This window comes from Pristiophorus japonicus, chromosome 9 (assembly GCF_044704955.1).
Source record: "Pristiophorus japonicus isolate sPriJap1 chromosome 9, sPriJap1.hap1, whole genome shotgun sequence".
Taxonomy (NCBI): Eukaryota; Metazoa; Chordata; class Chondrichthyes; family Pristiophoridae; genus Pristiophorus; species Pristiophorus japonicus.
Genome location: NC_091985.1, coordinates 27907259 through 27933315, shown reverse-complemented (window position 1 = coordinate 27933315; position 26057 = coordinate 27907259). Strand labels below are relative to the sequence as shown.

Genomic DNA, 26057 nt, shown 5'->3' with positions numbered 1-26057 from the left:
AAAAGGGGTCAGAGGGTCTAGTAAGGAGGAGGAACTGAGGGAAATCCTTATTAGTCGGGAAATTGTGTTGGGGAAATTGATGGGATTGAAGGCCGATAAATCCCCAGGGCCTGATGGACTGCATCCCAGAGTACTTAAAGAGGTGGCCTTGGAAATAGCGGATGCATTGACAGTCATTTTCCAACATTCCATTGACTCTGGATCAGTTCCTATCGAGTGGAGGGTAGCCAATGTAACCCCACTTTTTAAAAAAGGAGGGAGAGAGAAAACAGGGAATTATAGACCGGTCAGCCTGACCTCAGTAGTGGGTAAAATGATGGAATCAATTATTAAGGATGTCGTGGCAGCGCATTTGGAAAGAGGTAACATGATAGGTCCAAGTCAGCAAGGATTTGAGAAAGGGAAATCATGCTTGACAAATCTTCTGGAATTTTTTGAGGATGTTTCCAGTAGAGTGGACAAGGGAGAACCAGTTGATGTGGTATATTTGGACTTTCAGAAGGCTTTCGACAAGGTCCCACACAAGGGATTAATGTGCAAAGTTAAAGCACATGGGATTGGGGGTAGTGTGCTGACGTGGATTGAGAACTGGTTGTCAGACAGGAAGCAAAGAGTAGGAGTAAATGGGTACTTTTCAGAATGGCAGGCAGTGACTAGTGGGGTACCGCAAGGTTCTGTGCTGGGGCCCCAGCTGTTTACATTGTACATTAATGATTTAGACGAGGGGATTAAATGTAGTATCTCCAAATTTGCGGATGACACTAAGTTGGGTGGCAGTGTGAGCTGCGAGGAGGATGCTATGAGGCTGCAGAGTGACTTGGATAGGTTAGGTGAGTGGGCAAATGCATGGCAGATGAAGTATAATGTGGATAAATATGAGGTTATCCACTTTGGTGGTAAAAACAGAGAGACAGACTATTATCTGAATGGTGACAGATTAGGAAAAGGGGAGGTGCAACGAGACCTGGGTATCATGGTACATCAATCATTGAAGGTTGGCATGCAGGTACATCAGGCGGTTAAGAAAGCAAATGGCATGTTGGCCTTCATAGCGAGGGGATTTGAGTACAGGGGCAGGGAGGTGTTGCTACAGTTGTACAGGGCCTTGGTGAGGACACACCTGGAGTATTGTGTACAGTTCTGGTCTCCTAACTTGAGGAATGACATTCTTGCTATTGAGGGAGTGCAGCAAAGGTTCACCAGACTGATTCCCGGGATGGTGGGACTGACCTATCAAGAAAGACTGGATCAACTGGGCTTGTATTCACTGGAGTTCAGAAGAATGAGAGGGGATCTCATAGAAATGTTTAAAATTCTGACAGGTTTAGACAGGTTAGATGCAGGAAGAATGTTCCCAATGTTGGGGAAGTCCAGAACCAGGGGTCACAGTCTAAGGATAAGGGGTAAGCCATTTAGGACCGAGATGAGGAGAAACTTCTTCACCCAGAGAGTGGTGAACCTGTGGAATTCTCTACCACAGAAAGTAGTTGAGGCCAATTCACCAAATATATTCAAAAGGGAGTTAGATGAAGTCCTTACTACTAGGGGGATCAAGGGGTATGGCGAGAAAGCAGGAATGGGGTACTGAAGTTGCATGTTCAGCCATGAACTCATTGAATGGCGGTGCAGGTTAGAAGGGCTGAATGGCCTACTCCTGCACCTATTTTCTATGTTTCTATGTAACCCTTATTCCAAGATTATGCCCCCTAGTTCTAGTCTCCCCTATCAGTGGAAACATCTTCTTTGCATCCACCTTGTCAAGCCCCCTCATAATCTTATACATTTCAATAAGATTACCTCTCATTCTTCCGAATTCCAATGAGTCGAGGCCCAACCTACCCTCATAAGTTAACCCCTTTATCTCCAGAATCAACCTAGTGAACCTTCTCTGAACTGCCTCCAAAGCAAGTATATCCTTTCTTAAATATGGAAACCAAAACTGTGTTCTAGGGGCCTCACCAATACCCTGTAAAAATGTAGCAAGAGTTCCTTGCTTTTATACTCCATCCTCTTTGCAATAAAAGCCAAGATTCCATTTGCCTTCCTGATCACTTGCTGTACCTGCTTTGTGTTTCATGCACAAGTACCAACAGGTCCCGCTGTACTGCAGCACTTTGCAATCTTTCTCCATTTAAATAATAACTTGCTCTTTGATGTTTTCTCCCAAAGTGTATGACCTCACACTTTCCAACATTATACTCCATCTGCCAAATTTTTGCCCACTCACTTAACCTGTCTATGTCCTTTTGCAGCTTTTTTGTGTCCTCCTCACACATTGCTTTTCCTCCCATCTTTGTGCTATCTGTTTTTATATATTTCACGCTAGTTTACTTTCATAGTCTATCTTCCCTGTCTTAATCATTGTTTTATAGTCATTCTTTGCTGGCTTTTAAAAGCTCTCCAATCTTCTGTCCTCCCACTAGTTTTGGTGATTTGTAGGCCCTTGTTTTTAAATTGGGTACCGTCCTTTATTTCTTTAGCTACGGATGGCTATCTTTTCTTTTACACCCTTTCCTCCTCACTGGAATATATTTTTCTTGAGTTGTGAAATAGCTCCTTAAATGTACGCCACTGTTCATCAACCGTCCTACACTTTAATCTATTTTCCCAGTCCACTTTAGCCAACTCTGCCCTCATACCTTTGTAGTCTCCTTTATTTAAGCTTAGTACGCTGGTTTGAAATCCAACTTTCTCACCCTTCATCTGAATTTGAAACTCAACCATGCTATGATCACTCATTCTAAGGGAATCCTTTACGAGGAGATTGTTTATTCATCCCATCTCATTACACAGGACCAGATCCAAGATAGCCTGCCCCCGGTTGGTTCCGTTACATACTGCTGAAGGAACCTGTCCCTTATGAACTCTTCCTCAAGGCTACCCAGACCAATTTGATTTGTCCAATGAGAGGTTAAAATCATCCACGATTATTGCTGTTCCATTTTTACAAGCTCCCACTATTTCCTGGTGTATGCTCCGACCAACAGAATTGCTTCTGTTCGGGGACCTATAGACTACGCCCACGAGTGACTTTTTCCCCTTATTGTTCCTCATCTCCACTCAAACTGTTTCAACATCCTGATCATTTGAGCCAATATCATTTCTCACTATTGCATTGATTCCATCCTTTATCAACAGAGCTACCCCATCTCCTTTTCCGGTCTGTCTTTCCTTCCAGATTGTCAAGTACCCCTGAATATTTAATTCCCAGTCCTAGTCACCTTGCAACCACGTCTCTGTAATGGCTATTAAATCATATTGATTTGTATCTATTTGTGCCATCAACTCATCCATTTTGTTATGAATGCTACATGCATTTCGACAAAAAGAGCCTTTAAATTTGTTTTTTTTTTTAAACCCTTTTTTTCTGCTTGTTTCCTCTCTCCTTCAAACTCACTTTATTTTTGCTTTCTAATTCCAGCTTTACTCCCCTCCCTACTGATCTATTTTCAGGTTCCCATCCCTCTGCCAAGCTAGTTTAAACCCTCCCCAACAGCACTAGCAAACCCCCCCCTGGGAGGATATTGGTGCCAGCTCTATTGAGGTGCAACCCATCTGGTTTGTACAGGTCCCACATCCCCCAGAAGCGGTCCCAACGCCTCAGGAAACTAAAGCCCTCCCGCCTGCACCATCTCTCCAGCCACTTATTCATCTGCTCTAACCTCCTATTTCTGTACTCACTAGCTCGTGGCACCGGGAGTAATCCGGAGATTACTATCTTTGAAGTCCTGCTAATTAATTTCTCTCCTACCTCCCTAAACTCTGCCTGCAGGACCTCATCTCTCTTTCTACCTATGTCATTGGTTCCGATATAGACCACGGCTTCTGGCAGGTTTAATTAGGAAGGGGAAAATAGAGTATGAGAGTAAGCTTGCAGGGAACATAAAAACTGACTGCAAAAGCTTCTATAGATATGTGAAGAGAAAAAGATTAGTGAAGACTAATGTAGGTACCTTGCAGTCAGAATCAGGCGAGTTCATAATGGGGAACAAGGAAATGGCAGACCAATGGAACAAATACTTTGGTTCTGTCTTCACTAAAGACGACACGAAGACTGAGGATCTAGCAAGAAGGGGGAACTGAGGGAAATCCTTAATAGTCAGGAAATGGCTTTAGGGAAATTGAAGGGACTAAAGGCCGATAAATCCCCAGGGCCTGATAGTCTGCATCCTAGAGATACTTAAGGAAGTGGCCCTAGAAATAGATGATGCATTGGTGGTCATTTTCCAACATTCCATGGACGCAGGATCAGTTCTATGGATTGGAGGGTAGCTAATGTAACCCCACTTTTTAAAGAAGGAGGGAAGAGAGAGAACAGGGAATTATAGACCAGTTAGCCGGACATCGGTGGTGGGGAAAATGCTGGAATCAATTATTAAAGATGTAATAGCAGTGCATTTGGAAAGCAGTGACAGGATCGATCCAAGTTTGCATGGATTTATGAAAGGGAAATCATGCTTGACGAATCTTTTTTGAGGATGTAACTAGTAGAGTGGATAAGGGAGAACCAGTGGATGTGGTGTATTTGGACTTTCAAAAGGCTTTTGACAAGGTCCCACACAAGAGATTAGTGTGCAAAATTAAGGCATATGGTATTGGGGGTAATGTATTGACGTGGATAGAGAAATGACTGGCAGACAGGAAGCAAAGAGTAGGAATAAACGGGACCTTTTCAGAATGGCAGGCAGTGACTAGTGGGGTGCCGCAGGGTTCAGTGCTGGGACCCCAGCTATTGACAATATACATCAATGATTTAGACGAAGGAATTGAATGTAATATCTCTAAGTTTGCAGATGACACTAAGCTGGGTGGCAGTGTGAGCTGCGAGGAGGATGCCAAGAGGCTGCAGGGGGACTTGGACAGGTTAGGTAATGGACAAATGCATGGAAGATGCAGTATAATGTGGATAAATGTGAGGTTTGGTGGCAAAAACAGGAAGGCAGATTATCTGAATGGTGACAGATTAGTAAAAGGGGAGATGCAATGAGACCTGGGTGTCATGGTACATCAGTCATTGAAGATAGGCATGCAAGTACAGCAGGCAGTAAAGAAAGCAAATGGCATGCTGGCCTTCATAGTGAGGGAATTTGAGTATCGGAGCAGGGAGGTCTTGCTGCAGTTGTACAGGGCCTTGGCAAGACCACACCTTGAGTATTGTGTGCAGTTTTGGTCTCCTAATCTGAGGAAGGACATGCTTGCTATTGGGGGAGTGCAGCGAAGGTTCACCAGACTGATTCCCGAGATGGCAGGACTGATATATGAGGAAAGACTAGATCGGCTAGGCTTATACTCACTGGAATTTAGAAGAATGAGGGGAGATCTCAGAAACGTATAAAATTCTGACAGGACTGAACAGGTTAGATGCAGGAAGAATGTTCCCGATGTTGGGGGAAGTCCAAAACCAGGGGTCACAGTCTAAAGATAAGGGGTAAAACATATAGGACCAAGATGAGGAGAACATTTTTCACCCAGAGAGTTGTGAACCTGTGGAATTCTCTGCCACAGAAAGTTGTGGAGTCCAGTTTGTTGGACATATTCAAAAGGGAGTTAGATGTGGCCGTTACAGTTAAAGGGATCAGGGGGTATGGAAAGAAGGCAGGGGTAGGGTACGGAGGTTGCATGATTAGCCATGATATTGAATGGCGGTGCAGGTTCAAAGGGCCGAATGGCTTGCTCCTTCACCTATTTTCTATGTTCACCCTCTTCCCCCCCCAGAATGTCCTGTAGCCGCTCGGTGACATCCTTGACCCTGACAGCTGGGGAGGCAACATACTATCCTGGAGTCACGTCTGCCTGCTCCCCTGATTTTCGAATCCCCTACCACTATAGCTCTTCCATTCTTCTTCCTTCCTTCAGAACTGAGTACCGGTTGGAGAGCGAGGTGGACTCAGGGGACTCCTGCACTACCTGCCTCGTCCTCCTCTTCTGTCCGGCAGTCACCGAATCCCTATTTGCCTGCACATTCTTAAGCTGTGCGGTGACCACCTCTAGAAACGTGCTATCCACGTAGCTCTCAGTCTTGTGGATGCACCGCAGTGACTCCAGCTGATGCTCAAGCTCCAAAACACAGAGTTAGAGTTGGTGCAGCTGGAGCCACCTCCTGGAAACGTGGTTGTTCCGGCTGCGTGAAGCATCCAGGATTTCCCACATGCCACAGGATGTGCAATCCACGGAATTGAGCTGCCCTGCCATCCCTCTGGTTACACTCGCAACTATCAAGTAGAACTAAACTCTAAACTTTAGCAAAACACACCCAGCTGCTACTCGGCAAACAGCTGATTTAATTCATTAGTTCTCCTTAGATAATACAGATCACTTATTTATTTAATTGCAGTTCCTAACTTACATCAATGCCCAAGGTTTTTTTTAAAAAGCAAAGAAAAATACTCACCAATCCACCAGCCAATCTGGGTTGGCATGCTAGAACTCGTTGGGTTAGTACTTGGGCCTCAGCTATTTACAATATATATCAATGATTTGGATGAGGGGATTAAATGTAATATATTCAAGTTTGCTGATAACACAAAGCTAGGTAGGAATGTAAATTGTGACAGTGATGCAAAGAGGCTTCAAAGAGGGTATAGACAGGTTAACAAAGTGGGCAAGAACATGGCAAATTGAATACAATATGGAGAAATGTGAAGTTATCCACTTTGGTGGGAAAAATAGAAAAACAGTTTTTTTTAAATCGGGAGAGATATTGGGAAATGTTGGTGTTCAGTGAGACCCGAGTGTCCTTGTACACGAGTCACAAAGTTAACTTACAAGTACAGCAAGCAATTAAGAAAGCAAATGGTATGTTGGCTTTTATTACAAGAGGACTGGAGTATGAGTAAATACATCTTACTGCAATTATATAGGAACTTGGTGAAATTACACCTGGTGTATTGTGTAGTTTTGGTCTCCTTACCCAAGGAAGAATATACTTGCCATAGAGGGAGTGCAACGAAGGGTCCTGAGATTGGGGGGGAGGGGATTATCCTATGGAGGAGAAATTGAGTAGACCAGGCCTATATTCTCTCAAGTTTAGAGAATGAGAGGTGATCTCATTGAAATATACAAAATTCTTACAGGGCTTGACAGGGTAGATGCAGGAAGGATGTTTCCCCTGGCTGGGGAGTCTAGAACCAGGGGGGTCACAGTCTCAGAATAAAGGGTCAGCCATTAGAACTTGAGATGAGGAGAAATTTCTTCACTCAGGAGTGGTGAATAATTGGAATTCTTTACCCCATGGGGCTGTGGAGGCTCAGTTGTTGAGTATATTCAAGACAGAGATAGTTAGATTTTTGGATACTAAGGGATATCGAGTTGAGGTAGAAGATCCACCATGATCTTATTGAATGGCAGAGCAGACTCGAAGGCCAAATAGGCTACTCCTGCTCCCATTTCTTATGTTCTGTTGATCAATTTTTATCTCATCCAGTATCTCCATGATCTCCTCTTTCATTATGACTTTGGCAGCATCTTCTCCCGTAGTGAAGCCAGATGCAAAATACTCATTTAGTACTAAGCACTCAGCCTCCATGTGTAGGACTCCTTTTGGTCCCTAATCAGCCTCACCCTTCCTCTTACTACCTGTTTATTATTTATATGCCTATTGAAGACTTTTGAATTCCCTTTTATGTTAGCTGCCAATCTATTCGCATACTCTCTCTTTGCCCCTCTTATTTGCTTTTACACATCCCTTCTGAACTTTCTATATTCAGCCCAATTCTCACTTGTATTCTCAACCTGACATCGGTCACATGCACTCTTTGTCTGCTTCATCTTGCTTTTTATCTCTTTCGTCACCCAAGGAACTCTGGCTTTAGTTACCCTACCTTTCCTCCTCATGGGAAAGAATGTATCCAAATAAATGATATATAAAATAGAGAGAATTAATATTTTTTTCAAAACCTAATATTCTGTGTACGAACCAATAAAAGTAGACAGGACTAAAGAAGCATTTCCCCAACCGAGAACTTACACGCTGCTGCTCCTGTTTCCGCTGACAGGAAGGGCGGCATTCGCCGGTTTGTCGGGAAGCTGCAAACGGCAGGGATTTGAATGCGGCGGGGATTCCCGCCCTGGGCGTGCGGCTCTCGCGAGAGCTGGGGGTAGGGGGGCCCGACGTGAGTTGGAGCGGAGAGCAGTGCGCAGCTCCCGGCTGGCAAATGGCGCCGGCGTTAAACTAAAAGGAGCGGGAGACTGAGCTAAGAAGATAGGAAGGAATAGCAGCGGCTTGGTGGGGGCGGCAGCGGTGGAAAAAGAAATCGACACGGGCAACCGCCACCATCACTGAATAGGAGCGAGCCGAGGGGGGCGGGGGCCAAGTGGCCCTGGATTCATGACAGGAGCGCCGGCTTCACCCCAAGCGGCAGGCAGGCGGTGCATCCGATCGATCGCCGGGCAGGTACGGTTTGTATAACTCGTCAGCCCATCCCGGCACCCGGTCTATTGCAACCCCATTCCGCGGGGGGGGAAGGAGAGGACATTACTTTGAACCCGCGAAGTAGGCGAGAGAGAGCCTGGGCCGGGTGGCGTGTGTGTGTGTGTGTGTGTGTCAGTGACTCACTGCCGTGTAGGCCCCGGCGCGCGCGACTCTGCTGCTGCTCCGAGAATGCCCAGCACTTTAATGCCCGCTCTATATCAGTGTGGTTTTCAGATCTTTAGGAGGAGGAGGGAATGGGAAAAGAAACTGTTTGCAGAATTTCCAAACAATCCTTGATATTTTTCCCCTTTGATTCACTAGGTGTAAACGAGATGGAAGCATTGCCTTTCTCTCCCCATCCCTCGACTTCCTGCAGTTAACGTGTGAGGGAATCCCAAGTGTTCTTGCTACATTTATTAGGATTCATAAATCTTCACGGTGGTAAAGTCCACAGGGAATTGAACCTACCCAACCTCCTCCTCCTCCTCCTCCTCCGCCTTATTTTGCAAACGTAATGCTGGGATTTGTAGTTTTGGTGGATTAAATACGTTTGAATAAAGAGAAACCAGACCCACTTTAAGTCGAGCGCACCAGTTGAACATAGGTATCTAGGGTGTTTGGGTGCACATGGGGCGAAACACCTGTGTGGAACGAATCCGTACATTAAGTTGGTCTCGGGGACTAGTGTGAGTTGCACCACATTGGTGTACTGCAGTTTAACATGAATCTATAACATGTAGGAAAGTAATAGCAGTGATTATGGATCCTCTAATGCAAGAATGGGTTGCAACTTGCATTTGTTCTGTGTAGATAAGTATATTTTCGTTTTCAACAAAACTCCAAAAAGAAAATGCGGTTTTGTAATTTTTTTTGACATTTATGCATCTTCTATGGGAAAATATGTTGGTCGAGATTGATATTTGTAAAAGTATATTGAATTGAAGTTGTCTAGTAAGACAGTATGGTTTTTGTTTTGAAAATAATGAACTTCCATTTATTTAATACAAAAGCAAAATACTGCAGATGCTGGAATCTGGAATAAAAACAGAAAATGCTGGAAATCTCAGCAGGTCAGACAGCATCTGTCTGACGAAGGGCCATCGACCCGAAACGTTAACTCTGCTTTCTTTCCTCAGATGCTGCCTGACCTGAGATTTCCAGAATTTTCTGTGTTTTTTCATTTATTTCATGCCTTTTGCGCTCTCAACCAATAGATTACTGATAACTTAAGTGCAGTTATGACGTTGTCGTCTTCTTAGGCGGTCCCTATCGTATCGATTACATAAACTGTAGTTATGATGTAGGCAAATGTAGATAGCCATTTTGTGGATAGCAAGATCCCACAAACAGCAAATAAATGAATTATCTGCTGTTAGTGGTGCAGTGGGATTGTTTACATTCATCTGAGCAGGTAAATAGGCCTTAGTTTAACATCTTGTATGAAAGTTTGGATTATCTGCTAAATATACAGCATTCTCCCAGTTCTGCACAATTATGTGCTCATATTTTTGCTGCATTGTAGGTGCTGTACAAATGCTGGTCATAGTTGTGGTAGATTTATATTGAGTAGGAAACTCTATATTTTGGAAGAAACAACTATATTTTGACTTGGATCCCATTGAATGCAGTCAGTTTTGTAATCTGACCAGGTATATTTGATGCTGAGGCTGTTTGACATCAGTGTTTATTTGGTATATATATTTCAGCATGTTAATGTGAAAGCAAGAGCACATCTTGTGTTTCTATATTAACAGCATTGTTGTTTTTGGACGTTTTTGAGCATTGAATTTTAATATTATGTAAGGGGGAGAGAACAGGGTGTGAGCAAATAAAATCAAAAGGAAAAATTGTATATGCTGGAAACCTGAAATGGAAGCAGAATATGCAGGGCATGCACAACAGGTCATTTTAGTATTTATAAAGAGAAAAGCCAGATTTTGAACTCTGCTGGCCTGCACATTTGATTAAGATCAAGTTAACCTCTTGGGAAAATCCCCAAATTTGTCTTCCTGATCTCATCGTGGGTCATTTTGGAACCACGATCAGTCAACACAGATTGAATAGCAGTAGGGAAGAGTTCAGAAAGCATTAAGTTTGTGGCTTGAAAGCAGGTGGAATGATAGCATATGTGATTCTCTGAAGCAACCTATTCTGCCTCTCAATGTACAATTACAGTGGTTTCTCAAAATCAACTCATTGCAGCTTGTGACATCACTTGCATTGCGAACATTTCCTCATACAGGTGCTCACGTCAGAAATGGAAAATCACACAAGCCCAGGATAATTTTATCTTTAAAATGTTTTTTGTGTATCTGATCTTTGTGTATCAACAATCATGGTAATGCTATTATCAGGCCATGGACTGCTACTGTGAAACACACAGGTTGTATCTTATGGGGCTATAACTCTTCAGTAAGCTGGTTACTTTGTGTCAGCTTCTGTACAATAGTTGCCTTTGCTGTAAGTAACTCAAAACAAGTTTCTGAATTTTAGGAAAAATTACTTATTTGGTCGTACAGAATTAGCATCCTTCATGCTTCTCCAAGGCCAAATGCATTAATGAGGCTTTTATATCTCCTCTGTCTAATGCATCTTCCCGTTGTTAGCAGTAGAATTGTACTATTATAGATTCTACTATTGATTTAGACATTGGACAGGATTGCTCCTCTTAGTAACATCAAAACTAATTTTGGTAAAGTTTGTATTAAACTCTGCCGAATTAAGTTCACTATTCTCCAAAGTTTGTTTCTATTTGCTAGATTTAACTTATTGACCTGTCAAGATTTATCTTTTAAAGAATTGAGAATTCATAATTTCTAACTGATACACGTCATGCCTACTTATTTTGAATAAAAGATCAAAGGGCAAATGTGAGAAACTAAAAAATTTAAATTAAATCAGTTCTGTGGCACTGATTGGACCAGGTAATGGACCAGCGGCAATTTGTGAGCCGCATTCTCTCATTTTTGGCCCTAAGCAGTCTTTCTAGTGCATTGCTCTGAGCCTCCATCTGTAACCTGTCTGATTTATGGTGCTGACTGAATTGGGATTCAACACTATTTCTCATCCTTTTCTTGGTCTTCAGCAATAAAAACAAGGGAATGCTAATTGGTACTTTTCCCAACAACTGTACGGAAATTGAAGGAATCCTCTTAAAATAGAATTACTTAATAGAAATAAATACACTTTGTTTCCTGACGCTCCCCGGCCCCCCCCCTCCCCCCGCCAAACCCGGTCACTACTTGGCTACTGCCCACAGTAGCATGATTGAAATCAGGAGTTCACCTTGGGAAATTTCAAGCGTAGAGCCTTGTCCAAATACTCTGATGCAGCTCCTTACTGCATTCCCGAGAGTAATCTTTTGAACAACTCATCAGTTGACACTTGGCAAAAGTTTATGTAAGCCTGAGTCACTTAGTTAATTTTTATGTAAACTAAATTCTACTGGTTTGCTTATATTTAACATGTCTACTGACTAGGCGTTAATTATGTTTTAATCTTTCAAAGTTATTTCATAATTTAAACACATCATCACGGTAGGCTGGTGGCCTGTATAAGCAGGTTGGGAGCTCAACTTGCCTGTGATCAAAATAAAATGATCAAGAGGACAAGCTATCATTGGCACTTTTTTTCTAGCAGGCAGGGAAAACTATTATAAGCTATCCACCTCTAGACACCTAGGTGTTGCCTCATTTATGTTAAAGATGATGCTGTATTATGTGCAATATCAATAAATAGTAAGGTAAATGATACACTCCTTACCATGGATTGCATGGATGGTGCTTGGGGAAATTTATAGAAAGGCCAGCGAGATACGTTAAAACAGCAGGCAAAATAAAATGATGAAAGGTTCTGATGAGATAGATAGGGGAGTTAATGGCAAGGGAGTCATTCATTTAATATTGTCAGCGAGGAGAGGGGAGGAAAAATGTCTATGTGGGGTTATTGAAGCACAAAATACTTTGCCACATCATAGTTGAAGTAGACACCATTGCATTTTTTAAGAGAAATGTGGATACACATTTGAAGCAGAGAAAGATACAGTGCTATGGGAGAGCAAAGCACGGCAGGTTTAGATTTGGATTACCCGAGCAAAAAGTCAGAACATGCAGGAATGGTGCGAATAACCACCATATAATTGCAAAATTGGGGTATATGCATAATGAGAGCTTTCATTGCATTGTAATGTGGAGTATGTCAGTATATTTGTGATTGGTGTGGTGGAACACCGTTGAAAATGCTGGGTATGTATACTCGCTAACTAGCTGGGCAGCATGATATCAAGTGCCAGAAATGCTGACCTTAAAAGTAAATCATCAATAATTCAGTCCATGTGTAATATTAAAATGTATGCTTTCAGAGTCCCAAATATTGTTTCATGTATAATGCTTTGCTCTATCAAACACAATTCATATTTGTAGATCATTATAGACTTGTGTTAAATTTATGGACATGTTTATGCTCTATTATCCATATATCTCCTACTTGCAATTACATTCAAATTCCACTAATCCAAGAAGGAAAACAGTGCATAAGGATTGGTGTTTTGTTTATTCTTGGAGTGGCATGGGAAAGGGACATGCACAACCTGTGGGGCTGGGTAGAATTTGAATCCTTCCTGTAGTTAAACCAGCACAATTTGTTTCATCCCTTAAACTGCGTCCCTGATGGTTATACACACTCGGTTAATTGGATATAGGTTGTGGCAGTGATTTTCTGCCACTATTTTTTCAATGCCAATTTTCTCCCATTCCCTGCCAAATAGGTTGATTGTTTGCTGGGGAGCAGTTCCATGGGTGGCAGTCATTCTCCAGCACTTCTCCGTTGTCTTTTCACTTGAGCCATGCCAGTGAGGGTTGGAGTGGGGTGGGGGGGGGCATCACAGCCATGCTTGATGTTGATCTCACCCAACATCCAACAACTTCTAGCAAGAGCCACTGGATATCTAGAAGCAGCAGGATGCCTGCTTTTCACCCCTTTTCCCTAATCAGTGGATGCTGAAGCTAATTGTACTGCTGTTAATGCCACCCCACCTACGACCAGCTAACACAACACGGACTAAGGATTACTCTTGACAATGCCTCCTCTATGGTTCAGTTATTCAGTCCTTTAAACAAGTGAGCCATTGGGGTAGTTGTGCTGTGTCTAGCGTACCTTTTAACTTTTTAAACATACTATTTATAAAGCTTCCAGCAACAGTTAGTGGAGTTGCACTACATGAATCATGTTCACCTTTTGTGAGGAAGGGAGATTTATTTTGGTATGTTTGCCCTTTCTATCTGGTAATACCTCAACCTGGGCGGCTTACTGCGATGGGATGAAGTAGATGGAGACTGCTGATGCTGAACTGAACGTATGTAATTTTTGTCCCACATAAGGCTGAATTTTTTTTGTGAAAGAGAAAATAGGTTCATTTAGTATGGTGTTTTATTTTAAGCAAGTATTCCAATTTGCCATCTAAGACTTGAATCACTTGGGAGCATGACAATCCCTTTTTTGATCCACAAAATTGTTTCTGTGCTGGCCGATGTGAATTGAGAATGCTCATTGCAGAAACTGACTAATAACCAGCAATAATCACTTGTTACATAGCCAACACTAGAGGAGAATTGTGTGGGTAATTATAAATATTTAAGATTGAGATGAGGAGGAATTTTATCGCTCAGAGCGTTGTGAATCTTTGGAATTCTCTACCCCAAAGGTCTGTGGCTGTTGAATTGTTGAGTATATTCAAGGCTGAGTTACAGATTTTTGAACTCTAGGGGAATCGAGGCATATGGGGATTGGGTGGGAAAGTGGAGTTGAGGTTGAAGATCAGCCATGATCCTACTGAATGGCGGAGCAGGCGCTAGGGGCCATATGGCCTACTCCTCCTCTGAATTTTTGGTATTGCATCATCCATTGCAGCTAAATAAAATATCCAGTATGGTCAACTAAAGCAAGCTTTGCTCATTTTGGTTTTTTAAAATTTCATTTCTTTTTCTCTCTCTACACTCCATCCTCACAGCCCCCACCCCCCTCAATCGTTGTCTTGCTTATGATGAGATCATGGCTGATCCACCTCATTTTCACTTTCCTGCTCTGTCCCATGTTGATTTTTATTGCTTTTGAGACCTTTCTGAAGCACAAATAAAAGAAATGCAGCTGTTATAACTACTTGGAATATATTACTAAATATAAATAAAAAATAAACTAACAATTTCAAAGTGCAAAGTTTCATTTGTCACGTACAAGTGTTTCTAAATAAACTTTCTTGAATATGGAATCTTACTTCTCTAATCAAACTTCTCAAAGCATATATTCTCAGCCTGTTTTGATGTTTTATACAAACAGGTTCCAGTTACTTTTACTGCTTCATAAAGTAGTTCACCCAGGGTGTTACCTATAGTAATTTTCATTGATGCACAGAAGCTGAGGAAGAATGCTGTGTAAATGGCCAGTCTTCCCGTCAGTAAGAATTCTAGGAGTTGTAGGTACAATTGTATATTGGGAGTTATGAACTGGTATCTTGTTGAGTCTCTTCAGCTGACATAGTTAGTTCTGAAAAGTCCCAGTACCTGATTTGTTGGGGAACTACAAGCCTATGATGGAAAATGTTAAGTAATTCAAATAAAAATGCTTTAATCTTTTTAATTCTGTAATTATTTTGTATCTTTATGTTGCAATCCTTATTGCCATCAGTGGAGATTTGCATTATTGTGTGAGGTTTGGGTTAAAGTATATTGCTTGAAGCAGTGTGGAAATAGTTTTACGATGTATCTAAGTCTGAGCAGAATGTACATACTATCAACATGGTGCGAAACCAGAGTGGATCTTGCTAACTCTTAAAGAAAAAAATATACTCTAAAACAAATGATGTGAGTAGAAGGGGACAGTAGCCAATATTTTTATGTATCTTTGATACAAAAAGCCAAAGTATCTAAAGGACTTCATAAAATAATTTGATAAATAGCAAAAGTTGTACATCCCTTACTGTTCTCGGCAGTCTATTATTCAAGCCAGTTTAGGTGCATACATTTGTTAATCTGTTTATATCTTTATACATATTGGGGCTGAATACATTTTTGATGAACATATTTAAGTAAATGGTATTTTAATTTTTAAATATGTATGTTTCTTTTATTTCATGTGTTCATGTATTCTTTAAGTGATTTTCATTCATGCTTATGGGGTTTCCATACAAACGTGAACCCCATAAGTACGAATGGAGATTCCCTTCGTTTATTGGTTGGGTAAGCCAAGGTGATCCCTGGGGTGCTTGTGAACCGCATGCACCCCTAGGATATGTGGGCCTCAATGCAGGCCCAGGAGCGAAAATCTACGAACCTCCCGGACAACCAGGTAAATTCGTAGATTTTATTGCCGGTTGGAGGCATCCATCCGCGGGACGCCTCCGACCTCAATTTCTACCTCACTATTTCCGTCCCTAGCTCTGCTTCTAGAAAGATCAACTTCACTTGATTTGTAAGGTGCAATACAATTCTGTGTTCACTCTGATATATAAACAGTTGCTTTTTGGCATATAAAAGATTACATAGAAGTTATAGCTCAGAAACACGCCATTCAATTCTATTGAGATCTCTGTCGGTTTATGCTCCACACGAGCCGCCTCCCACCTTACTGCATCTGATCTTATCAACATATCCTTCTATTCCTTTCTCCCTTGTCCTTATCTAGCTTCTCCTTAAATGCTCCTATGCTATTCGCCTCAACTACTCCATGTGGTAGCGAGTTCCATATACTAACCACTCTCTGGGCAAAGAAGGTTCTCCTGAATTTCTATTGGATTTAGTCATTTTTATTGGCTTTCTTCCTATACCGAACATGTTCATGGAACACAGCAATTTCCATAAGCAGTACCTTTTACGTGTGCTGTAAGACCAGGCATATATGGCCATATAAGAATGAAATATTTCAAAAATTAATAGGTACATATTACAGAAATTAAAAATGTATGTAATACAAGAAAATGAAAGTAAATACATTAGGTGAAAGTGTTCAAGGATTTATTCAGTGTTAGTGGGCAGCTGAAACTGAGCTCAATAACTTGTACAACAAATTGTATTTATACAGCACCTTTAACATAGTAAACATCCCAAGATGCTGTTTGAACTAGTTAGGAACAAAATGTTCCTCGAAAGCTTATTCCCTTGAAAGTGTTGGAGAACAATTAATCTATAAGATTATTTCTGTCTGTCTCTGTGTGTGTGTGTGTGTGTGTGTGTATGTGTGTGTGTGTGTGTGTGTATGTCTCTCATATGTATAACATGCAATTCCTGTGTCACAATTTTGAGTCATTACCTGTACTAATATTGAAAATCTGTATATAAACATTAATAGTGACAAAGCCCCATTTAAAATGCAAACATTTTGCTATTTGTTGGTGAACCAATCAAAACACTTTTTTTTTAAACTCTTTACATTTTCCCTCAGTAACTGACATTTATTTGTCCAAAATAAGGTGTTAGTTTTTTTTAAATCAGAGCATTATATATATTATATTAACTCTTAAATTTACCAACTGAATTTTTTTGTCTTTAAGCTATTCGTTGAAGGTATTAGTGTCTCCCGAAAGCCTTGTTTGGACTTAATATTTTTGCCCAGAGTGGTAAAGTTCTTAGCTGAAGGCATATCCTCACAGTCTGAAGATGTGCAGTGTGCACAATTTCACAGGATGCATCAGTAGCATTTAAACTAGCCAAATGATTAGAATGTATTTCTCAGTCGCTAACCAAATTGATTTGGTTTGTTATAAAATTATTTGAAAATCTAGGAAACATTTTCTAAAGTTTTATTCAGCTAATTTAAAAAAAATTAGCCGACTGTTTGAAAGAACTTCAGAATGTACCGATTACACACCTGTTGACTTATTAGTTTCTAAATACAAGTACTTCAGAAAGTCTATTAAGGTGAGAGATAGTCTTCTCAATGGTGTGTGTATGTCTTTAATTACTCTATTAAAAAAAACAAATGAGTTTATAGAATCATAGAATAGTACAGCACAGAAGGAGGCCATTCAGTCCATCGAATCTCCACTGGCTGTTTTGAAATTGCATCCAGTTAGTCTTGCGTCTCTACTCTTTCCCCATATCCCTGAAATTTTTTTCTCTGTCAAATATTTATCCAATTCCCTTTTGAAGGCTAGTATTGAATCTGTATCCACCACCTTATAAGGCAGTGCATTCCAAATCCTAACCACTCGTGTTTAAAAAAAAATGTTCCTCGTGTAGCCTCTGGTTCTTTTGCCAATCATAAGAACACAAGAAATAGGAGCTGGAGTAAGCCTTTTGGACGTTCAAGCCTTCTCCACCATTCAACAAGATCATGGCTGATCGTCTACCTCAACTCCACATTCCCGCACTATCCCCATATCCCTTAATTCCCTTCGTTCCAAATATTTATCGACCTCTGTCTTGAATATACTCAACGACTGGGCATCCACAGCTCTCTGGGGCAGAGAATTCCAAAGATTCACAACCCTTTTGAGTGAAGAAACTTCTCCTCCTCTTCAGCCCTAAATGGCCGACATCTTATTCTGTGACTGTGACCCCGTGTTCAAGATTCCCCAGGCAGGGGAAACAACATCTTAGCATTAACCTTGTCAATTTTGTATGTTTCAATTAGATCACCTCTCATTCTTCTAAACTCTAGGGAATATAGGCCTAGTCTAGTCTATCTCTCTTCATAGGGCAATCCCCTCATCCCAGCTACTAGTCGAGTGAGCCTTTGTTGCACTTTCCTTGAAGTATGTCTTTCCTTAGGTAAGGAGACCAGAACTGTACACAGTACAGGTGTGGTCTCACCAATGCCTTGTATAATAGTAGTACGACTTCTTTACTCTTGTACTCTCTAAACTCAGTAACAAAAGCTGACATACCATTTGCTTTCCTAATTTCTTGCAGTACCTGCATGTTAACTTTCTGTAATTCATGCAAAAGGATACCCAGGTCCCTCTGAATGCAAACATTTCCCAGTCTACCGCCATTCAAAAAATAATCTGCTTTTCTATTTTTTTCCTACCAAAGTGGATAACTTCACACTTTCCCACTTTGCATTCCATTTCACATGTTCTTGCCCACTCAGTCAACCTGCTTATATATCTCTCTGCAATCTCTTTGCATTCTTCTCACAGCTTACTTTCCCACCTAACTTTATATCATCAGCAAACTTGGATACATTACACTCAGTCCCTTCATCTAGTGTTATGCTCCTCCTGTAATATGTGGGAAGTCAGGGACGCTTCCAATGTCCCTGACAATGACATGTGTGGGAAGTGCATCCACCTGCAGCACCTGACAGACCGCATTGCGGCACTGGAGCTGTGGGTGAATTTACTCTGGAGCATCCACGATGCTGAGAATGACGTGAATAGCACATTTAGTGAGTTGGCCACACCGCAAGTAAAGGGTACACAGTCAGATAGGGGATGGGTGACCAACAGGAAGAGCAGTGGAAGGAAGGTAGTTCAGGGGTCCCCTGTGGTCATCCCCCTGCAAAACAGATACACCGCTTTGGGTACTGTTGAGGGGGATGACACATCGGGGGAGAGCAGCAGCAGCCAAGTTCATGGCACCGTGCGTGGCTCTGCTGCACAGGAGGGCAGGAAAAAGAGTGGGAGAGCTATAGTGATAGGGGATTCTATTGTAAGGGGAATAGACGTTTCTGCGGCTGCAGGAGACTCCAGGATGGTATGTTGCCTCCCTGGTGCAAGGGTCAAGGATGTCTCGGAGTGGGTGCAGGACATTCTGAAAAGGGAGGGTGAACAGCCAGTTGTCGTGGTGCATATAGGTACCAACGATATAGGTAAAAAACGGGATGAGGTCCTACAAGATGAATTTAAGGAGCTAGGAGCTAAATTTAAAATGTAGGACCTCAAAAGCTGACATACCATTTGCTTTGACATACCATTTATTTTTTGAATGGCGGTAGACTGGGAAATGTTTGCATTCAGAGGGACCTGGGTATCCTTTTGCATGAATTACAGAAAGTTAACATGCAGGTACTGCAAGCAATTAGGAAAGCACATGGTATGTCAGCTTTTGTGGTCCTACTTTTTAATTTGGCTCCTAGCTCCTTAAATTCATCTTGCTTGAGGAGTTGTGCAGAAGGGAGGGATTCAAATTCCTGGGACATTGGAACCAGTTCTGTGAGAGGTGGGACCAGTACAAACCGGACAGTCTGCACCTGGGCAGGACCGGAACCAATGTCCGAGGGGGAGTGTTTGCTAGTGCTGTTGGGGAGGGGTTAAACGAATATGGCAGGGGGGTGGGAATCTATGCAGAGAGACAGAGGGAAGTAGAATGGAAGCAAATGCAAAAGATAGAAGGAAGAAAAATAAAAGTGGAGGGCAGAGAAACCCAAGGCAAAAATCAAAAAGGGCCACATTACAGCAAAATTCTAAAGGGGCAAAGGGTGTTAATAAGACAAGCCTGAAGGCTCTGTGCCTCAATGCGCAACTTATTCGGAATAAGGTGGACGAATTAATTGCACAGATGGCAGTTAACGGATATGATGTAATTGGCATCACGGAGACATGGCTCCAGGGTGACCAAGGCTGGGAACTCAACATACAGTGGTATTCAACATTTAGGAAGGACAGACAGAATGGAAAAGGAGGTGGTGTTAAAGAGGAAATTAATGCAATAGTAAGGAAGGACATTATCTTGGATGATGTGGAATCGGTATGGGTGGAGCTATGGAATACCAAAGGGCAGAAAATGCTAGTGGGAGTTGTGTACAGACCACCAAACAGTAGTCGTGAGGTTGGAGACAGCATCAAACAAGAAATTAGGGATGCATGCAATCAAGATACAGCAGTTATCATGGGCGACTTTAATCTACATATTGATTGGGCTAACCAAACTGGTAGCAATGCGGTGGAGGAGGATTTCCTGGAGTGTATTAGGGATGGTTTCCTAGTCAAGGAACCGACTAGAGGGCTGGCCATCCTGGACTGGGTGATGTGTAACGAGAAAGGACGAATTAACAATCTTGTTGTGCGAGGCCCCTTGGGGAAGAGTGACTATAATATGGTAGAATTCTTTATTAAAATGGAGAGTGACGCTGTTAATTCAGAGACTAGGGTACTGAAGTTAAGGAAAGGTAACTTCGATGGTATGAAACGTGAATTGGCTAGAATAGACTGGTGAGTGATACTTAAAGGGTTGACGGTGGATAGGCAATGGCAAACATTTAAAGATCACATGGATGAACTTCAGCAATTGTACATCCCTGTCTGGAGTAAAAATAAAAGGGGTAAGGTGGCTCAACTGTGGCTAACAAGGGAAATTAAGGATTGTGTTAAAGCCAAGGAAGAGGCATATAAATTGGCCAGTAAAACCTGAGGACTGGGAGAATTTTGTAATACAGCAGAGGAGAACAAAGGGTTTAATTAGGAGGGGGATAATAGAGTATGAGAGGAAGCTTGCTGGCAACATAAAAACTGACTGCAAAAGCTTCTATAGATATGTGAAGAGAAGATGATTAGTAAAAACAAACGTAGGTCCCTTGCAGTCAGATTCAGGTGAATTTATAATGGGGAACAAAGAAATGGCGGACTAGTTGAACAAATACTTTGGTTCTGTCTTCACAAAGGAAGACACAAAATAACCTTCCGGAAATACTAGGACACCGAGGGTCCAGTGGGAAGGAGGATCTGAAGGAAATCCTTATTAGGTGGGAAATTGTGTTAGGGAAATTGATGGGATTGAAGGTTGATAAATCCTCGGCATCTGCATCCCAGAGTACTTAAGGAAGTAGCCCTAGAAATAGTGGATGCATTGGTGATCATTTTCCAGCAGTCTATCGACTCTGGATCGGTTCCTGTAGACTGGAGGGTAGCTAATGTAACACCACTTTTTAAGAAAGAAAGGAGGGAAAGACAAAGCGGGTAATTATAGACGGGGTTAGCCTGACATCAGTAGTGGGGAAAATGTTGGAATCAATTATTAAAGATAAAATAGCAACACATTTGGAAAGCAGTGACAGGATCAGTCCAAGTCAGCATGGATTTATGAAAGAGAAATCCTGCTTGACAAACCTTCTAGAATCTTTTGAGGATGTAACTGGTAGAGTGGACAAGGGAGAACTAGTGAATGTGGTGTATTTGGACTTTCAAAAGGCTTTTGACAAGGTCCCACACAAGAGATTGGTGTGCAAAATTAAAGCACATGGTATTGGGGGTAATGTACTGACGTGGATAGAGAACTAGTTGGCAGACAGGAAGCAGAGAGTCGGGATAAACGGGTCCTTTTCAGAATGGCAGGCAGTGACTAATAGAGTGCCACAGGGCTCAGTGCTGGGACCCCAGCTATTTACAATATACATTAATGATTTGGATGAGGGAATTGAGTGTAATATCTCCAAGTTTGCAGATGACACTAAGCTGGGTGGCGGTGTGAGCTGTGAGGAGGACACTAAAAGGCTGCAGGGTAACTTGGACAGGTTAGGTGAGTGGGAAAATGCGTGGCAGATGCAGTATAATGTGGATAAATGTGAGGTTATCCACTTTGGTAGCAAAAACACAAAGGCAGAATATTATCTGAATGGTGGCAGATTAGGAAAAGGGGAGGTGCAACGAGACCTGGGTGTCATGATTCAGCAGTCATTGAAAGTTGGCATGCAGGTACAGCGGACAGTGAAGAAGGCAAATGGTATGTTGGCCTTCATAGCTAGGGGATTTGAGTATAGGAGCAGGGAGGTCTTACTGCAGTTGTACAGGGCCTTAGTGAGGCCCCACCTGGAATATTGTGTTCAGTTTTGGTCTCCTAATCTGAGGAAAGATATTCTTGCTATTGAGGGAGTGCAGCGAAGATTCACCAGACTGATTCCCGGGATGGCAGGACTGACATATGAGGAGAGACTGGATCGACTGGGCTGTAGTCACTGGAGTTTAGAAGGATGAGAGGAGATCTCATAGAAACATATAAAATTCTGACGGGACTGGACAGGTTAGATGCAGGAAGAATGTTCCCGATGTTGGGGAAGTCCAGGACCAGGGGACACAGTCTAAGAATAAGGGGTAAGCCATTTAGGACTGAGATGAGGAGAAACTTCTTCACTGAGAGTTGTTAACCTGTGGAATTTCCTACCGCAGAGAGTTGTTGATGCCAGTTCATTGGATATATTCAAGAGGGAGTTCGATATGGTCCTTATGGCTAAAGGGATCAAGGGGCATGGAGAGAAAGCAGGAAAGGGGTACTGAGGTGAATGATCAGCCATGATCTTATTGAATGGTGGTGCAAGCTCGAATGGCCTACTCCTGCACCTAGTTTCTATGTTTCTATATAGATTGTAAATAGCTGAGGCCCAAGCACTGATCCTTGCGGTATCCCACTAGTTACTGCCTGCCAACCCAAAAAGGTTCCCTATATTCCAACTATCTGTTTTCTGTCCATTAACCAATCCTCAATCCATGATAATATATTACCCCCAATCCCATACATCCTAATTTTGTGTAATAACCTTGTGTGGCACCTTATCGAATATTTTTTGAAAATCCAAATACGCTGCATCCACTGGTTCCCCCTTAACCATTCTACTCGTTACATCTTCAAAAAAACTCTTTTGATTTGTCAAACACGGTTTCCCTTTCATGGAACCATGTTGACTCTGCCTAATCATATTATGGTTTTCTAACTGCCCTGTTACCACGTCCCACATAATAAAATCTAGCATTTTGCCTACTACTGATGTCAGGCTAACTGGCCTATAGTTCTCCGGTTTTTTTTTCTCTTCCTCCTTTCTTAAATAGCGGGGTTATGTTTGCTACCTTCCAATCCTTGGAAACTGTTCTCGAATCTAGGGAATTCTGGAAGATTAATACCAGTACATCCACTATCTCTGCAGCTACCTCGTTTAAAACCCAAGAGTGCAGGTCGTCCGGTACAGGGGATTTGTCATCACTTAGTCCCATTAATTTCTACAGTACTATGTCTTTACTTGTACTGATTTATTTAAGTTCCTCATTCTCTCTAGATCCTTGATTCTCCATTATTTCCAGAAAGTTTTTTTATGTCTTCTACCGTGAAGACAGATACAAAGTATTTGTTTCATGTCTCTGCCATTTCCGTGTTGCTGATTATAATTTCTCCTGTCTCTACCTCTAATGGGCCCACGTTTACTTTGACTAATCGCTTCCAAGTTACATACCTATAGAAACATTTACAATCTGTTTTTATGTCTCTTGCTAATTTACACTCTTATTCTTTTTGCTCTTTCCTTAGCAATTTCTTGGTCTTTGCTGAATTCTAAAATCCTCCCAATCCTCAGGCTTACTATTTTTCGCAATATTATTAGCCTGTCCCTTTGATTTAGTACAATAGAAACATAGAAAATAGGTGCAGGAGCAGGCCATTCAGCCCTTCTAGCCTGCACCGCCATTCAATAAGTTCATGGCTGAACATGAAACTTCAGTACCCCCTTCCTGATTTCTCGCCATACCCCTTGACCCCCGAGTAGTAAGGACTTCATCTAACTCCCTTTTGAATATATTTAGCGAATTGGCCCCAACCACTTTCTGTGGCAGAGAATTCCACAGGTTCACGACTCTCTGGGTGAAGAAGTCTCTCCTCATCTTGGTCCTAAATGGCTTACCCCTTATCCTTAGACTGTGACCCCTGGTTCTGGACTTCCCCAACATTGGGAACATTCTTCCTGCATCTAACCTGTCTAAACCCGTCAGAATTTTAAACGTTTCTATGAGGTCCCCTCTCATTCTTCTGAACTCCAGTGAATACAAGCCTAGTTGATCCAGTCTTTCTTGATAGATCAGTCCCACCATCCTGGGAATCAGTCTGGTGAATCTTCGCTGCACTCCCTCAATAGCAAGAATGTCCTTCCTCAAGTTAGGAGACCAAAACTGTACACAATACTCCAGGTGTGGCCTCACCAAGGCCCTGTACAACTGTAGCAACACCTTTAACTTCTCTTGTTAGCCACGGATGGAGCACTTTTCCCGTGGGACTTTTGATTCTTAAAGGAATGTGTATTTGTTGTAAATTAAGTATTCTTTAAATACTAGCCTACTTGCTTGTCTATTGTCATACCTATTAATTTGTACCTGCTCTATTCATGTATTTTGTTGCGAATGCTTTGCGCATTCAGATATAGTGCCTTTAGCTTTGACATTTTTCTATTTTTCCCTGATTTCACCTTAGTCACTAATGTCCTTTTACCTTTGTTACTCTCTGTCCCTTCCTGACCCACTCTCTTATTTTTACCCCAAACTCTGCTCTGCTCTGGGGTCTTGACATTTCTCTTGCTGCTTTCGTGGACCACAACAACTGGAACCTCCCCTTCCCATTCAAAGTTCTTTTCTAGCCGCAATCACCTTAAACCTATGCCCTCTGGTTATCAACCCTTCATCCATTGGAACCGATTTTCTTTATTTACTCTTTCTAAACCCTTCACGATTTTAAACACGTCTAGCAACATTTCTCTCGGCCTTCTCTGCTCCAAGGAGAACAACCCCAGCTGCTCCAAGGAGAACAACCCCAGCTTCTCCAGTCTAGCCACGTAACTGTAATCCCTCATTCCTGGAACCATCTGAGTAAATCTCTTCTGTACCCTCTTCAAAGCCTTCACATCCTTCCTTTAAAACCAGCCTATACTATTTACTAAGCACACATTTCCACAAACAAAGAAACATTACTTCAGAGTGCTCAAATTTCATCACTTGCACTGTTATATTAAAAAGTGATTCATATGACCTAAAATGGTCCATGAGAGATTTTTGAACTGAATTTTCAATATTTAGATATATATTGAAAGGCTCTAATTGTATATAATGTTCAGCACAAAAGCAGGCCATTCGGCCCAACTGGTCTATGCCTAATTATCATTTTTTTTAAATGAAGTTCCTGCCACTTGCACTGTCCGCACTTATCACGGATAGCCGCCTATGTCGGACAAATGGCGCTAACCTTTTGGCATCACTGCAAGAGTCAATTACAAAGACACTGCTTAAAATGTATTTAACGCGCTGGCTATTTCGGACAGTTCAATCAGCTGTTTGCTCCTCGTTAAAATGCAATTACTTTAGTGATGTGTCTGTCATTAAGTCCTTTCATAAATGTTGCAACACGCACGCACACACACACACACACACACACACTTTGTTGAGCTCCTCGTTGTTGCAGATAGCAAGCTGAAGGTGACGGGGATGATGCGTATCGTCTTGTCCTGTGCCGTGTTGCCCGTCGTTTCCAGAATCTTGGCTGTCTGGAACCTGAGGGCATCGGTCAATCAGTCTGGGGCCACGCCACTTAGCTTGGGCTCTTGTGCACCAAAACACAGATGTGCTGTGTACATTAAAATAAAGCAACTAGCAAGGGATTCCACCGTGTTATTCTGGCAACAACTTTTTAGAAAACGTACTCCGTTGAAAATTTCTTGGCTACACCGTTCACCATGTACAGTGGGCAAATCTAGTTGACCTCAATGTGTCTGCTATAAGTGTTGGGTCTGTATTGTCAAAATGTAACCATTCTATTTCTTGACACATTTTGGGGAGGGGTGGGGCGGGCGGCGGGGGGTGGGGGGGGAAGAGAGAGCGAGCGACATCCAGGAACTAATCATAAAAAACAAATTTAATGTTTGATAATGCTTTCTCCTAGAAAGTTCCAAACCAGTACTGGTTCCGACTAAA

General features: G+C 42.0%; 1 protein-coding gene across 3 annotated transcripts in view; it reads left to right on the top strand.

The window, feature by feature from the left end:
* Positions 1 to 8111: 8111 nt before the first annotated feature.
* ahctf1 (AT hook containing transcription factor 1) overlaps positions 8112 to 26057 on the top strand; it is a 118728-nt gene continuing 100782 nt past the window's right edge. For all 3 annotated transcript variants that reach the window (XR_011594987.1, XM_070889214.1, XM_070889213.1), the window contains exon 1: positions 8112 to 8392. The gene's annotated coding sequence lies outside the window, so the exon portion shown is untranslated. The remainder of the gene's footprint in view (positions 8393 to 26057) is intronic.